The 17,598-nt window shown below is 39.9% G+C and overlaps 1 protein-coding gene across 1 annotated transcript in view; it reads left to right on the top strand.

Moving 5' to 3' along the window:
* Positions 1-17,598, top strand: part of FGF12 (fibroblast growth factor 12) — a 537,364-nt gene that overhangs the window by 183,006 nt on the left and 336,760 nt on the right. The window lies entirely within an intron of this gene.

Here is a 17,598-nt window from a genome sequence, read left to right as displayed (position 1 = left end):
TTCTCCTCAGAGTATATGACCCTCTACTAACCTGGAAAATGCTAAGTTCTTGCTTCAAAGGGAGAGTGAAGCAAGTTCATTTTTCTCTAGATTTGAGATCTTTACAAAGAAACATAAGCTTGAAGAAAAGTAGAGATTAAAACAGTAGCTTTAGTGATTGCTCTCTTTCCTCTGGAGATGTAGCTGGGAGGAAAACAGAAGCATTTCTATTAAAGAAGGATGTTAAGGTTATAGGTTTCTCGTCACTTTGGGAGGAAAGACCAGTAAAAGAGGGATTCTTGTCCTGACACCCGGGCTCCAGAGAAGGCTGCCTTAGGTATTAACCTGACAGAGGATGGCAGCACTTTTGGTAGTGGGTCCCTACAATAGTAATAACTAAGTGTGCATGCCTGTGTGTGTGCATACTCGTACAAGGAGAGAGGGGAAGCACTGTGCTTGTCTTACCACCCTAAATGATTCCAGAAGACCAGCCATTGCGCTCTCCTCCTTTTGTATACAGTCATAACTCTCCTGTGATATTCAGTCAATTGGGGGTTGCTCAGCCTGGTAGCATGGAGGATTACCACATGTCTAGAGACTGACTTGTGCAATCACATCAAGTTGCCTTGATATGGCCTTGAAACACTCCAGGCCAAAATAATTTATCAATCCTAATGAGCACACGTAACTAAAACCCAGTCACACTCTTACTTTCAAGTACAGAACTACCATCTAAGTTAAAATTGCCAACGTATAGTCAGTTTGCATCAGCTAGTGTGTGCCTAAGAAATTTAGGCTTTAACTACTCCACAACACAGTCAAGTGATCCAAGAAAGAATTTGGTTACAATGTGGTTATTGCTTTAAGCCCATTTTCCAGGAAGGGATCCTCTACAAAGTTAGCATTACACAGTTGTTTTCAACTCCTCTCTGCTTTACTTCTGAGTATAGAGTCCTTTAATCTCTTTTCTTTTTCTTCAAGGATGTAAGTAACATCCAAAATTGGGACAAATGAAAAGAATGTATTTATAAATAGAGGATATTTTAGATTCAAATTCAATCTTCAGAAATCCACTTCAGCAAAAAAACAAATGACAAAATTTACCTTTTGAGGGGCGCCTGGGTGGCTCAGTCATTGAGCATCTGCCTTCAGCTCAGGGCATGGTCCCGGCGTTCTGGGATCGAGCCCCACATCAGGCTCCTCCCCTGGGAGCCTGCTTCTTCCTCTCCCACTCCCCCTGCTTGTGTTCCCTCTCTTGCTGGCCGTCTCTCTCTGTCAAATAAATAAATAAAATCTTTAAAAAAAAATTTACCTTTTGAAGCCATATACTCAGTTGTTCACATCATTTAAATTTTAAAACATGGGTGATTTCAGTGTGTAACTGCCTTCATTTATTTAATCTTGGAAAACTTCTTTAAAGAATAATTGATGATTTATACATGGCAATTATCTTTGTTGTAGAATCTCTTTGAGCTGGCTTTTATGTCATAATCTTAAAATTCCTCACTATTTCAATGTTGCTCCGAAGGCTACAATGAATAAGAATTATGCAAGACACAAAACATCTATCACTTTCTTATGGCTTTCATTTTCAAAGGAATTTTTGTTGTTTTACACGAGATTTCCAGTGTTAATGTCAGAAAATTCAAGTTAGTACTTGTTATTAGTTTATTTGTTACTTATAGTACTTTAAAAAGTAATTTACTAAGTGCCCACCATGTGCAAATGCAATAAGTGTTACCACTTTTCACCCAGTATTTTGGGCTTTCCTCTTGGGCACATTGTAGGGTGGCTTTACCCCATTCCCTTAAAGTTAAGTGTGGCCATGTGACTTGCATGAGCAAATGAAATATGGGCGGAAGTGACACACCTCACTTCCAAGTGGAAACTCTAACAGCCAGAGCACAACTCACCTCAAGCTCTCACCTTCTGATGATGTTCAAGGTGATGGTTGCTCCATCAGCCTCTGTCCCTGAGTGTCTGTAATAAAGAGAGCCCCACTATGTGACCCATGATGGATATTTAGAGCAAATGAGAGGTTGAAGTCTTTTAGCAAGTAGCTTAGATTTTTAAGACTATTTATTGTCTGGCCTATCCTGATCGATATAGTAGGGCAGGACAGTTTAAAATAACACAATTTAATGGTAGATTATTGGGCTCTGTTTAAGGTTCTTTCCAGTCAAATCCTTCAGTTTCTCTAGGATCTCATCTGTAGGATATAACCAATAGATGTATTGGTTTTCTTTCAAGATCTTTGAGTGATTAGTTTAGCATTCCAAGGTATGTAGTTTTGTCATCCTTCTTATAAGTTAGCATGTCTGGAACCTAGGAGGTCCTTGTTTCTTAAATGGTATTTATCTTTCCCCCAAAATAAGAATGAAGTAACGAAGTTCCACTGATATTTGAGAATATACTTTCAAAGTTGTAATTTAATTTCAAGGGTCCTAAGAACTCCAGTGCTCCTTTCTCTATACCCTGAGATGTAAAAACTACCCTTTGATGCCCTCAAGCATATCCTCAAAAGGGAGACCTAGCTACAATACCTGAAAAACAGAGACAACATGGCAGCTCGCATCTCTCCTGCAGTTTTGCCAGGCAAGAAGAAATGCAAATAAAATTGTTTTTCTTCTCCCAGATTATAAACTGAGATCTGTGTGCATGGGGAAAAACCATGGCAGTAATCCATGGTGAAGGGGTTGGGCTGAATGCTCTCATCTGGGGCAGGGACCAGCAATCCATTTGCCTGGCTCCAGGTTAAGTACAGCAAAAGAGAGGAGGGAAGCCAGACTTTTTCCAAGGCCCAGGATACTTGAGTCATGCCAACTAGCCCTTGACAGTTGTTCACCCTCCCTTCCTTCTCCATCTGAGGGTAGGAAGTTAAACATGTCTCTGACTTCAAGGGTTACCCTTTTTCAGTTTAGCAAATGTTCCTTGAGGACTGATTGTTTGCAAGTTTCCGTGTTAGGCACTGGAGACCCAGTAGGGAGAAATACATAAATACGCACACAAGAAGTATGCTACTAGGCAGGATATGATACGTGCCCAAAGTGGGGTACCAGGGGGTCTCAGTCTGTTTCAGTTTAACAACCTCTTACCTGAGTTAATGCTCTATGGTAAAATCACTGCAAGGAAGGAATAATTAATTCTGCCCGGGATTCATGTTAATCTCCCTGAACTTGAAAAGCATTTACAAGTTCAAAAGGTAGTACTGGCATGGGACAGATGGGGCTCTAATAGAAAGGAGTAGTATTTCTGGATAGTTTGCCAGAAGAATGTGTTTATATAAGAATACAGATATAAAAAAAGGTACGGATATTTAAAAAAAGCATTTTTTTTCCAAAAGTAATTACCCTACAACTGAATTCAAGCCTACCCAGCCTTGTTCATATTCAGATATCCTGCCGAGTTGTCTGTGCTGTACGTCTCCTCTGCCCCTGCTTCCACACGAACCCATTTATTTGCAGCCTGGTATGATACACCAGCTTCTAAGAAAGCAAGTTCCATTCTCTGGTATCAGAGGTAGAAAGGGACATCCAGGGAGTACTTATGGATCTATTTGCTCAGTTTTCATGGAACATCTTAGAACGGTGAAGCTTTCCTTTGTACTACTTAGTGTATGAAACTGCTATCTTTAGGTCATGTTATTCTCACTGCACAATGTGAGGAATGCATGTCCGAATATTTCCTCTAAGCCATTAAATGTTGTGGGGCATTTGCATTTCCCAGGGTGCCAGTCAGAGCGATGCCGTGAATCCGCCAAGACCATCTCTCTTGCTGCAGTGATCTTTCTTGTTGATACATAAGCTTCTAGTCCTGCCCTCCCCCCTCCACTCATTACTGTTTATAGAAACGATACCATCGCAGTTGGTGTCACTGATTGCTTACGTTGCTGCTTCAATGAAGCCAGCTGGGATTCGATTGCATGGTCTTTAAATAAAACTTAGTGGCACAAAATGAATCTCTTTTTTGAGGGGAGGGGTGTTGTTGCTAGCTGGATGGCTCTCAAAAGCACTAATCATTTGCTTGACATGGAGCAACTTGAGAATCAGTGAATCGCCATGTTGGCTCAGTGTCTGACCTTGGCACCAAGGAAGTTGTGAGTAGATAGCACGGTTCAAATCCTTATGAGGCCATTTTCAAAATGAGAGTGATGAACTCCTTACCCACAATCTGTTGTAGCGCTCAGTATGTAACTCCTTGACTGGAGGTATTTCACGTAGCTACCCAAAGGCTGAAGCCAGAAGATTACTTGAGATCATGAATTCCAGGCAACAGTGTTCGGTGACAATCTGGTGACAGTCCCGTATTCACAGACAGCATCAGGATGACCTGGAAATGGTGAGAAACAGAGAGAAAAGTTGGTGCTGCGTTTTCTAAAACTGCCACAGTAAGAAAATGGAAGATATCGATAATGACTTTTGGCCTTTTGGCTCCCAAACTCCACTGTGTGTTAGGCAGGATTCCTCTTTATAGTTATATAATACAGATTCGGAAACTAAGGTTATCTGGGTGGGGATTTATATGTCTATATATATTTATTTATTTTCTCTCTTATGTGATTGTGTGTATGCGTCTGTTTATGTGACTGTGTGTATGTGTGTGTATGTGTATCTTTGATTAAATGCATTCCAATTTGTTAATGTCAATTACCTTTAGGGAGTTTGGTGGTAGACACTTGCTTTATGAATTACATATTTCTATATTATTTGAATTATGAAAATGTGTTCCTTTTATAATAAAAGTAATGATATTTATTTCAGATGATATAGTTTTCTGCTCATAGGAGTAAACTTAGAAAATATAAAATCTCAATAAAATAAGAAAATCAAAACCACAACCCCAATATAATCCCTTCCATTCCTTTTATATGAATTTTTAAAACAAAAGTTATCACATGAGAATTATATGCTTTGTTTCTTTTCCTGTGATCTTGAACAATTACTCTAAATATGGAAATAGATACTCATATTGAAATGTTTGGAAAGTACTTTTTTTCCAGAAGGAATTGTAAGAAGCTGAAACTTTGGGGGCAGTAAAAAAGGAGGCTTCTTTTTAGCTTTGTGTGTTTCTGTATTGTTTCTAATGATTCGTACATACTGACATATATATACGTACATATACATATCAGGATATAGCTGGATGGGAAATTGTGGACCACTTGTTTTTTTCTTTTTTACTTATCTGTATTAAAAATACTAATAGATGTGTCAGAAAAGATTCTTCTAAACATGATTTTAAGTTATTAAAGACATCACATGTCTGTGCTACAATGATCATCTATTTACCTGCTGTTGTTGGACGTTTAGATTACATCCATTTTTCTATGCCTTTAAATTTTATCATTTAATTTTTTTGACAAATACCCTTGTGTAGAGATCTTTTGTGTGTGGTGGGCTTAGGAGATGGTATTCATAATAACTTTTCTTTCTCCTTCTTCTGCTTACTTCCTTTCTTAATCTTAAGTTCAGAACTATTGAGAAAAGAGTGTGTCAAACAGATAGCTATTAAACGTATCTGCTTTCTTACTGGATTGCTGGAGTACTTACTGGCTTAGACAATGGTCAAAATTGGATTTAATCTCTTTCTCCCCAAACTAAATCTTGAAATGCGACTCACCAGAGGGAAGCTTTGGATCTGTACAGCAGGCCCATCTGTTGAGAAATCCAGCCTCATCTCTGTTGAACCTCACAGTGGAATCAGAGGGATTTGGGCTTTATATCTACCTCTAAAGACACATCTGGGTCCTGACCTACTTGTGCCTTTCCAGCAACTCAGAGCTTGTCCAGCCTGTGGGCAGGCAGATCCAGAGAGAGAGAGAGAGAGGAGGGAGGAACCCATAACAAACTAAGTTTCACCTGCCCCATTTTTTTCTCCCCAGTCTCACCAATCAGATAAGTTTTCCTCTTTCTTGGAAAGGAGTGAGAATGGTGGCTAGAAGAGCAGAGACTCTCTTCCCCATGTTGGGAAAGGCAGAAGTGGCTCTTTCGTGGACCAAGAAGTAAGCAAGTGAAGTGGGAACAAAACTTTATGCCTATAGTGTGTAACTTTCAAAGGCACAACCATTTTTAAGGTATTGGTATGTTGTTCTCCAGTAACTTACACTTCTAACAATATAATATTCTCCTGGCTTTGTGTGACCATGGGCTACTTTCTTGGCCTCCCACTGCCTCATAGTAAAACGGGGCTTAATGATAGTGCTTAGTTTATAGGGTTGTTCTGAAGATTAAATGCATTCGTGTCTGTAAGATTCTTAGCCTGTGAAATCCTGAGGACATAGTCAGTGTGTAGGGTTTTCTTTCTTTCTTTTTTTTAATGGTTTTTAATTATATTATGTTAGTCACCATACAGTAAATCCTTGGTTTTTGATGTAAAGTTCGATGATTCATTAGTTGCGTATAACACCCAGTGCACCATGCAATACGTGCCCTCCTTACTACCCATCACCAGCCTATCCCATTCCCCCAGCCCCCCCCCTGAAGCCCTCAGTTTGTTTCTCAGAGTCCATAGTCTCTCATGCTTCACTCCCCCCTCTGACTACCCCCCTTTCTTTATCCCTTTCTTCTCCTACCGATCTTCCTAGTTCTTATGGTCCCTAGATGAGAGAAACCATATGATAATTGTCTTTCTCTGCTTGACTTATTTCACTTAGTATTATCTCCTCCAGTGCCTTCCGTGTTGCAGCAAATGTTGAGAAATCGTTCTTTTTGATAGCTGAATAATATTCCATTGTATATATAGACCAAACTTCTTAATTTTCGGCTCTTCTTTTTCTTGTCTTTCATCCCTCATGGTGAGATAAAATACCAAATGCATGCTGTTAGTGTGTGATTTATCCCATCTCATTCTTTCTCTTAAGGTAGAAAAAAATATGTGCAGCGATCTAAATTTTATTATATACTTAAAATTTTGATCTGTATGTTTAATTAGCCCTTCTTTGTTGTTTAAGACAGGGCTTTTTTTTTCTGGTAAAAAGCAATAAGAATCTGTATGTAGCCAATTTCATTTGTGTAGATCTCTATTTCCTTAAAGCAAATAATCACCATAATATCCACAGCATTAAGAATAATTCAGAATTTTATTTCATTGATAGAAACAAATGTAAAATGGTATTAATGGAGCAATTTGGCTGTATCAGGTAATTTGGATGGTACTCTTCTAAGTGACTTTTGATAACTGAATTTCTGGAATTAATCATAGTAGCACTAACTTTTTTCTTAATAGTTCATAATTCTCAAGTTTCAGTTCTCTCTTGCATACATAGATTATTTAGACCATCAAGACAGGAGGTAACAAAAGTCATGTTAAATTTTAACCTTGTAGAATCAGTGTAACTGAAAGAATTCCTGAGTTCCTGAGTGGCTAAAACATAAATTAACTTTGATTTTCAGGTCCTGACAGCAAGTGTCATTCAGTAGATTGCTGACTTTCCATTCCTTGACTGTGTGTTATCTTGCCAAGTAATTTCTAGGAAATACTAAAAGAGTATTTACACAGTCCACAAGTCTGTCCTGAGATGCAAGAGCTTTGCCACTCTCCTCTTTGAGTCTTAAGGAAAACCAGGCTCTGGGTGTTCAGAATAATATGTTGAATACCCGAGGAAAGCAAAGGAGTATAACAGTGCAGAAAAATGGAAATGTAAGGACAGATATGAGCTGTCACTGTCCTTGGAGCTCCTAGGCCATGTCCTCCTCTGCGAGAGCCTCCTGGTCATGTCTCTTTAACTCCAGCCTATTTCTGCATAATGGATGTTCTTGGTTCTCCCCAGACTCAGGAACTGCTTCCTCAGGTTCCAGAGAAACAGTGAGATTATTCTCATTCTCATTCCAAGGTTCATTGCTTTTCCCATCACAGAATGACTGGAAGTAGAGCATCCATGCCCTTTGGGAGAAACAGTCAACCCGGCACAGAGTATGGTCTGATCACTCCTGGTTTAGAAAAAGCAATTGTGGTAGTTGTCAGTACCTTTCTCAATGTTTGTGTTATTCCATTTTAAATGCTACCAGAGGAGGAATATTAAGTGTATGACCTGGGTAGCACTGCACCTTTTCTCCATCTTTCTTTCAAAGTAGATGTGGAAGAGCTTAGTGTGGCATGCTCTTCTTGGCATGATCTCTTCCACAAACGCTTGGGACAAATAAGACAAGCCTTCTGAGATTAAACGAGGATTTTCCAATAGAGAAGCCTAAATGTAGGGAAAAATTCTGTATGAACTTGGTTCTGCTCGGAATACAGCAAAATGAAATTACTAAACAAAATACTTAACATCTTAGATGGAAAAATCTGCTTCAATGGTTGGAGAGGTTTTAGAGCATCACAAACTAGGAAATTGACTGACATTGGTATAATGAGAAAGCCTTGAAACGTAGCCCCTCTGAAAATAGATGAGTTTCTATGATAAAGGGAAATTCTAATTTGTATCCTATGGGGCAAAAATTACTAACACTCTCCCAAAATGTTATCCATCTAGTTATAAGAATTTTAATATTCGGCCTCATTGCCTACCCTTTTGCTTAAAGAGTTGAAGATTTTAGGTTTGTCAGAGCAAAGACATTATGGGACATCACCCCATTTATATATTGATTCAGCCAGCATTTACAGAGACCCATACTATGAGTCAAACAGTGGACCTGCATGAACCCTATTATAAGATAACTCATACTTTGATAACAGACACAGTACATGAGCATAAATAATCCCAATTATTAAGTGTCTATAGTGTGTCGTTCTTAGTTACCATTGTCGTTATTCTAGAAGGGACTGCTATGGTTGTAGCAGAGATAAATTCTCCCTAGTGTTTTTTGTTTTTAGGTTTATCTTCTCTGATAATTACTATTTGCTGATGAGATTGTTTACATGTGCTCAGTTCAAGTTCTAGTTGAATAGAGTGGTTGTTAATTTGTTTTTATCACTCCAAGCTGGAAATATGTAGCTGTAGTTAACATTAGGGCAACTAGCCCTGGATGAATCATCATTACAATTTTGTTTTCCAAAATGCAATACACTATGGATTCCATTACCTCAATTGGAAATGATGGTCATGGCTTTGGAGTTTGGGAGGGTACAGGAAGGAATAGGGGAGAAAATATATTATTTTGTAGTTTGCTTTTAAAGTGAAAATATAGAAATGACCAGAGATCAATATAATCTAATATACTTAAGATCAGAGTGAACAAATTGTTCACATTATGCCTTACGTATTTCAGATTTTTTAAAATAAAGAAGTAAAAAAATTATTATTGATAAAATTAAAATTTCTTGGAATGTCCCTAGCTCCATTTTAGAGTGTCTTCCTCTCTCAGGTGTGAAACCAAAATGACTTCAGTATGTGTCCCTCCAGTTCATGGATTTATATTCTTAATATGTATCCTGTATGATATTGTTTTGAGCGTTTCTAAAATTTACATAAATGTTCTTGAACTGTACTTACCTCTCTGCATCTAATTTTTTCACTCCATTTTGTGAAATTTACTTCTGTTAGTACAAATTTATCAAGCTCAGAAACATGCAGCTGGTGTGGGGGAGTCTCCTGGAGTCACCGAGAGCACAGACTATGGTTTGTGAGAGAGCACAGGGTTTGACCTGACTCAGACTTAGCAGTCGTGTGACTTTGGACAAGTTTCTTCACTTCCCGTCCCACCCCCCAGGGCATCTGTGTCCTCCTCTGTAAATTGGTACTAACAGTAGCACGTACCTTATAGAAAGTAGGAGTAAAATGAATTAATATAGATGAAGCTTTTAGAATAGTGGGACACTGAGTGCTGAATAAGTATTTTATTACCTGTATGTTTATTTGGGAATGTGTATTGACTCATAGTAGGAGAAGCAGACTTGCTTGGCTAATATTCCCTGATTTTTTACATCCAGCACCATGGTAACTAAAAAAAAAAAAACCTGTGTCCAGAGCTGGCTTCCTGTCTGAGGCAATTGGGCATTGAGTGGGGCCTGAATGGGAAGTTCACCTAAGCTGGACAAATCAGTGGGTCAGTAAGAAATAACTGTCTTCTGACCGCGGCTGCTGCCCAGGGGGCTGTCGTCAAAGGAATGTGCAGCGTCTGCTGAAGAATTGCCTTATCACTTGGGGGGTTGGTTTTCTTGTATCGGTGGGGCTGCAGGGACAACGGAGGATGGTGTGCGGTGCACTTCCATTTCCCTTTGGTTGTAAGCTACACCCTCCCCTGCCCGCTCTCCAGAATTATAAATAGGTGCATTTTGTCATCTCACCTTTTGAATTCAGAGGGAGTGGCTCCTGGTTGAGCTGGACGTAGAATGAGCACTTGACGCTGAAGCACGTCCCTCTGGAGGTTTCAGAGGAAAAACAAGTGCAAGACTTGTTTTGGAGGCTTGGAATAGATGGAGCTGAGATTGTCCAGTGACCTCAGATCTGTGTCAGCACTCCTTCCCCGGCTACCTGCGCCTCCTTCACACCTTCCTCCTAGCTGAAAAGAACAGGATTTCTCAAAAGAAGGGAGGGGCATTACTAAGGCAGACATGAAAACTGAAATGAACCTTTGTGTTGATTGCTCCCCCCGCCTCATGAAGCTTTTCGGCATGACCTGATGAACTTCATGACTCTAATGAACCTTGCTGCCATTCTCATAACACAGATACTAGGAAGCGAACATAATTCCTGGGTTGTAAGCTTCTAACGAGGAGGGACCAATTATTCTATTATGCATGGAGCATAAGTGATTCAAAATGTAGAATCAGGATATTCGGGTCCTAGCAACAACTGTAGGAACTGGATACACAGTTTTATTTGGCTGATGAGGAAACACGCCCAGGAAACACGCCCAGCAAACTTGAGATAGTGGTTCAGAGCCCCACGTCTGTGTAAGGTGGCTGGCTCTTTGGATGCTTTACTCTTAGTATACTCAGGGTTTAGATGCTAAGATGGAGTCTGTTTCTTTCATTCACTCATTTCTTGACCTTAGGCAAGTTTTTTTTTTTTTTTATCTTCTGTAAGCCTCAAAACCCTCATCTGTAAAGTGGGTATAAATAATCATTTTTGCCTCCATCAAAGCAGTGTTTGAAGATGGGATGAAACAGGATGCTTGCAAAGTGGCGAAATCTAAAAGGCATAATACAGATAAAACCTATTATTACTATGGTTATTATGTTCGATGTATTTATGGCACAAGGCTGTCTTGCCGATAAAATAAAGCTCCATTTGAGATTGTTTTGGAGAGACAGAAGAAACTGGGCAGAAGCTACTTTTATCAATATGAAATTGATAGCTTCTTTGGAATAAGAATCATATCTTCCAACAGCTGTCACATCTTGTTACTCCCAAAGTTTTGCGGTGTACCCTGTGGTAATGCTGCTTGAAGAGGATGCTATTCCCAACAATGGTATTAAACCTTGTCTTTCTGCATTGTGAAGTGGGACAACATGATAAAGGTTAGGGCATTTTGGTGATTTAAGCTTACTTTAAATTATTTTTGCAGATGATTAATAACGAGTCTTATGAAGGGTGTGGAAATGTTCTCCAACATGTATGCAAAGTTCTATTATGGAAGGCTTGTGTCACTTAGTTCTCAGTCAATCGTGAACAGGTCTAAACTATATTGGAGTTTAATTCCTGGGCTCTACAGGCACTTTTGTCTCCGAGGCAGAGAGAACAAATGAGCTACTTTTAGGTGTATTAATCACATTAATGAACAGCAGCTTCTAATAAAAATAACTTAGCACAGGCAGAAAGAAATAGTAAAAACTCATGTGAGCACTAGCAACCAGACATATTTTAGACACAATTGGGTTCCTAGCATGTGTTTGGCAGGGGCATATAGAGATACAGCAACTCCTGCCCCAAGGAATTCACAGTATGGCAAGGGGAAAAAGATCTAAGATAAAGAAGATATAAAGAAGACATCTTTAAGGGCAGGTGCTAGACTAAAGGTAGGAACAATTTATATTGGATGCAGAGAGAGATGAGAGCAGCTCCCTCTGCTCGGTGATATGTGTGTGTGTGTATGTGCATGTCCGCACATGTGCGTGTGTGTGTGTGTGTGTGTGTGTGTAGTCAGGGAGGCTTATCTGGGAAGGCTTCAGGGGAATATGCTCCCCAAGTCGCATTTTAAAGAATAAATAGGCATCCACATCGCATAGGAAATGATGAGGAAGGGCATTTTGGGTAAAGGGGAGAATATGCAGTAAGGCATGGGGCCAAGAAAGAGCATGTGTTTCAGGCTAAATTTGCTCATTCTTTCCTCCATTCTTTCAGTCATTTATCAATGGTCTACTCTTCACCAGGTACTGTTCTAATTACTGGGGATTCAGTTGTGAGCAAAACAATGTCTATTTTTAGAGCTTACTTTCTAGTGCAAAAGTAAACTAATAAATAAACAACTAGTGTGTGTATAATATAAAGTCAGATGGTGGTGAGTGCTATAAAGAGAAATAAATGTTTTAAGGGGATAGAGAGTGAAAGGAAGATCTCGTTAGATACAGCAGTCTTCTTTGAGGGGATGGCTTTTCGAAGGAGCAAGCCTACAAGTACTGAGGGGAAACTTGCTCTGGCTGAAGGAACAGCAAGTGCAAATGTCCTGAAGCAGGAGTAGGCTTGACATATTCAAAGAAGAGCAAGAAGGGGAGTGTGGCCAGAGCAAAGTGAGGAAAAATGGTAGGAAAGGAGATTGTTTCTGGCCTTGTAGGCTGTGGCAAATATTTTGGAATTTATTTTGAAGATTATGGGAAGTCGTGAAAGAGTTTTGAACAGGGGTGTGATAGCCATTTACATGTTAAATAGATCACTCTGGCTGCAGTATGAAAATAGATTGTATCAGGGAGACTATTTAGAAAGCTATTATAGTATTTCTGGAGAGAGGTTTGGAATAGAGTAATAATGTGTGAGGAGGTAAAGACTTGGTCTGATCTGGGATATATTTTGAGGTAGAGCTGACAGGATTTGCTCATTGATTGAGATAAAAAGAGATGTCCAAGGTGGCTCAAGTAATTATGCCTGAGCAGCAAGGCAAAGAGAGAGATGTTTGATTGAGCTGGGAAACAAAGAAGGGCAGAACTGCTTCATCTCAAGTGATCTGTTTTCCTTAAATAGGACCTAGAATTAGAGTAGAGACATTGAGTAGGAAGACGAACGTCTGGAATTTAGGGGAGTCCATGGCCAGAGATATGAAGTGTGATTCGTCAGTGTGTAGGGGTATTTAGAACCCCAGAACTGCATTCAGTCGCATAAGGAGTTAGTGTTGATATGAAGAAGAAGAGATTTAAGGACTCAGCCTAAGGTTCTGCTATATTTAGCCATTAAGAGTAGATGTTACCGAAGAGACTCCAAAGGAGAAGCTTAAGGAGTGGAGGTAATTCAGGGAGTGTGACAACAGGAGTTCAGTGAAGAAGGTGGCGAGAAGGAAGGGCCATCTGGGTCACATGCCAACGAGAGATCTGTAGTTAACAGACTGAGAATGGATCTTCAGATTGGGAAACGTGGGGGGTCATCGCTCACCTGGGCGACATGGGTGTGAAAGTCTGATTGGAATGGGCTCAAGAGACTAGAAGGAGCGATAATAGAGACAATGATTATCAAAAAGATCTTTGCAGGAATTTTTCAGTGAAGTTCTATAGGCAAATGAGGGAATGTGGGATCAGGGAACACCATTTTTATGAGAAATATTATGGCCCATGCTGATGAGAAGGATTGACTAGAAAAAGGAACACTGTTGCTGCAGGAGAGATGGGGATAATACAAGAGGAGATGGTTTCCCCTTGTTAACAAATTCCAGGCTTGCACCAGCTACATCCTAGTCACACCCGACTCTCGTTTAAAAACAACGATAACAACAATAGCAGCAACCACAAAAACAGATTGTTCTACGCTAGACTGCCTAGGTGTCAGAAAGGACCCATGTGCTTATATTTTTAAAAAGCTCCCCCAGTGATTGTAGTGTAGAGCTTGGGATTTGGTAGCTTTTGTTTTAGGCAACACCATGGATTTGCAGTGGTGTCAAGAGTCCATTGACTTGGAAGGACAGATGATGGGGCTGTAAATTTTGACATTTTAAAAAAAGACTTATTTATTTATCTGAGAGAGAGAAAGAAAGAACACATGAGGAGGGGGAGGGGCATAGGGAGAGGGAGAAGGAGAGAGAATCCTCAAGCTGACTCCTCACAGAGCATGGAGCCTAATGCGAGCTCCATCCCAGGACCCCGAGATCATGACCTGAGCCAAAAATCAAGAGTCAGCTGCTTCACCAACTGAGCCACCCAGTGACTTCTTATTAATCTTTAATCTCTTAGCTTTGGCTTTTCTTGTTTTGGGATTTCTCCTCCTAAGAATGCTATTAGCATTAGTGACTGGAGGCTGCTAATGGTTTTTGGAGCCTATGTGGTTTTTCTCCAGGGCTGTGAATGGAAGTGTCTGGTTCTCACAGTTTGTGATTAGAAACACTTTGATTAAGATTTTAAGCAAATAGTTACTTATTGAAAAAGTGATGACCATTTGCTTTCCTTTCTTGTAAAAATACGTAGCAATAGCCATGAAACTGCCGAATCTAGCACAAGCATGTTCAAGAAATTGGGTCAAAATGGACCATTAAAATTGACACCTAATATATTGAGTCTTAGCACCCAGTTAGGTGCTTAGACACTTGATTATTTAAAGTGAATAATACTGTGAAGGGAGATTGGATCTGAAATCTGAAGGCTCTGTAATTTACAAACTATGTGAATTTTGTATATGCATATGAAAAAAAGCATGCTAATCTTTCCTTGCCTCTGTCCTGGAGTTGTGAAGATCAAATGAGTGGAAAATATTTCATGATTGTTGAAGTCTTACAGATGTGTGTGTGCGTGTGTATACACACACACACACATATGTACATATGTATGTACATATGGTTTTTATGTGAATTTTGGAGAACAGCTTTTATAAACATAGTTTTACACTACATGACACAAATATCTTGGAAAAGCGACTATTCACATCTCACAACCATTTGTGATGCAAAGTGAGGGTGATTAAAATGTGTATGTATGGGTCTAGCTATGTTCAGTATTGTTTTCATTAGATTTCCTCAGAGATTAGGATAATTTTTGGAGTATGATTATGTGAGAGGAAATAGAATGATACTGCAGGTTGTGCCGTTGTACCCCGTGCTGGTCACAAACACTTGGAGGTGGAAGGGGGGAGATCCTCTCTGGTCGTGGACAGCAGCTTTGGAAGGGATGATATTACATGAGAGTACATCTGGCAGATGATGACCAGGATATTAATAGGATTTGAAATCATGACTTCTAAGGAGCAGATGAAGGCCATAAAGATGTTCAGCCTAGAGAAGAAACCAGAAGATTGAGGTAAAATTTAGTATTCCAGGGATTTCAAGGAAGTAGAAGCAGGTTTTACGGACTGAGTTTGACAGGCAGCTCTGGGCTGAACAGGAAGTCCAGTGACTACAACCGTGGCGAACGCACAATGAATGCTTTGGCAGCTTATGACTCTCCAGTTGCTGTTATTGTGCAAGCAGATGCCGTGTGACTGCTGGGGTATTGCAGAAGGATTTAAACATCCGATAGGAGATGTAAGAGATGACCTATGGAGTCTTTTCCAGCTCTAATGCTCTGTGTCGAATCTGAGACTCCATATGAGGAAGAGCCAGTGAATTTTCTGAGCTCTGATGGAGGCTGCGGGAAGGTTACAGAGAAAGACAGAGATGGGAAATGGTAGGTTATGCTAAGCAATAGAAAGATTTGGGGTTGTTTTCAGAAGGTTCCCAGGAATACAAAACCTGTCCTTTCAATTCTCAAGTCTTTAGGTAAATCCTTGGGTGCATGTTGTCCTGTCATTCTGTTCTAACCCAGGAGGTCAGAGCAGTGTCATTGGTGTGCAGCTCGATCTCTTCCAAAGGACAAGAGGAAATGTCAGCCCCTGAGGCCTCTTCATATCTTCCTTCAGGGGTAAAAGTCACTGTAAAATAATAAGGCCCTTTAACACATAGCTCTGAATAAGTGGATACATTGAGTGGAAGAAGCAACCATTTAATTTATGGGTCACTTAGGTAATAAGAAGTCCATTTGACATACTTAACAGCTAACTCTGCTCTTAATGCAGAGTTAATGTTTTCCACTTTGACTCATAGGTTGATGTTGTTGGAAGGAACCTGAGAGACAGTTTAGTCCTTCTACAGAGGGCAGGCTGGAAGGAGGGCATGGGCTAACGGGCACATACTCTCAGAACCGAGACTGTGGCCCGAGACTTGTCTGCCCAGAGTCTGAGGTGTGTTTGTACTGTTCACACTTCCGTGGTAATTGCCATCACCACAGGCTGAGATGAGTATTTTTCAGTTTTATTGGAAATAATGTCCTCTCACGGCATCATTTCTTATCTCTACCATTCTGTATGTGAATTAGAGTAAGCTTTTGGAACTGACACAGAGGAAAATCTCCTTAAGGAGATAATGATACGTAAGGAGCAAATATCAACTAACCCAGAAACCTGCACTCTGGACATTCATGCACCTCCTGTGTGATTTTGCTACACCTGTGTGTTCCTGTTATTAATTTTGCTTTGAGTCAACACACTTAAAAAAATGTCAATTAAAAAAATTTAAAAATTAAAAAAGTCGATTTAGTCTTATTGTAGCAATTATATTGGCAGCATTACAAGTTTAATATGGTGGGTTTTTTTTCCCCAATATAAAAATAGTTATTTTAAAATAACCATAAATTTTTAGAAGATTTTATTTATTTATTTGAGAGAGCGAGCATGAGTGGGGGAGGGGGCAGAGGGGCAAGCAGACTCTCTGCTGAGCAGGGAGCCTGATCCCAGGACCCTGGGATCATGACCTAAGTCGAAGTCAGGCACTTAACCGACTGAGCCACTCAGGGGCCCCAACCATAATTTTTTGAAGGTTTTATCTGGTTGTCACTTAAAATCATTTTGTATACCATGCTTTGGGCGATACTGAAAAAGTGAGACTATTTCAACAACCTTTCTGCTCATGTAATAGATGATGGCCCATCTTCCTTTCTACCATCCCCATCACACTATGGCTGTTTCAGTAATTTAAGAGAAAGAACACCAAATCCTACCCTTGTTCACACACACACAAACACACACACACTTTTTTTTTCTCTCCATCACAGTGGAGGAATTACGGAGGAAAGAAATAAATAATTCGTTAGAAATGCATGAATCAAGTTACATTCATACATGAACTAATGCTAAGGACCTCCCTCCTGACTAGAAAGGGTGATTAAGGAAGTGTGTGAAAGGAGTATTTCCTTCCTGCTTACAGATTCTCGTTAGAGATAGAAGGTCTAGGTAAAGGCTGCTTGCAGAGTTTTTCTCCTTAGAGTGACACTGAAAGGTCCACAGAAGCATAAACACAGCATTGTAAATTCAGTTTTGGGAATTTGTGTTTGTGGTAGGAACACTCCCATTTGGTTTCAGATGATGCTTGGGACAATCTGTCTCAGCGATCTGCCTTCTGGGACAGATCTCAGTTTGCCAACGGAGACACCATTGAAGAAGACAAAGAGACTTGACCCCATCTGAGCCACAATTTTTAATTCTAATGAACTGAAAGTTTTCTAGAATAGAGATTTTAAACAGTGTGCATGGTTAGTGCCCTCTAGCCCTAAGGAGACTTTCATTTCACTCTAGTATGG

Source organism: Ursus americanus, chromosome 4 (genome assembly GCF_024610735.1).
Source record: "Ursus americanus isolate L20-20 chromosome 4, mUrsAme1.1.p, whole genome shotgun sequence".
NCBI lineage: Eukaryota > Metazoa > Chordata > Mammalia > Carnivora > Ursidae > Ursus > Ursus americanus.
The sequence above is the reverse complement of the archived record's forward strand: the minus strand, read 5'-3'. Positions and strand labels throughout refer to the sequence as shown.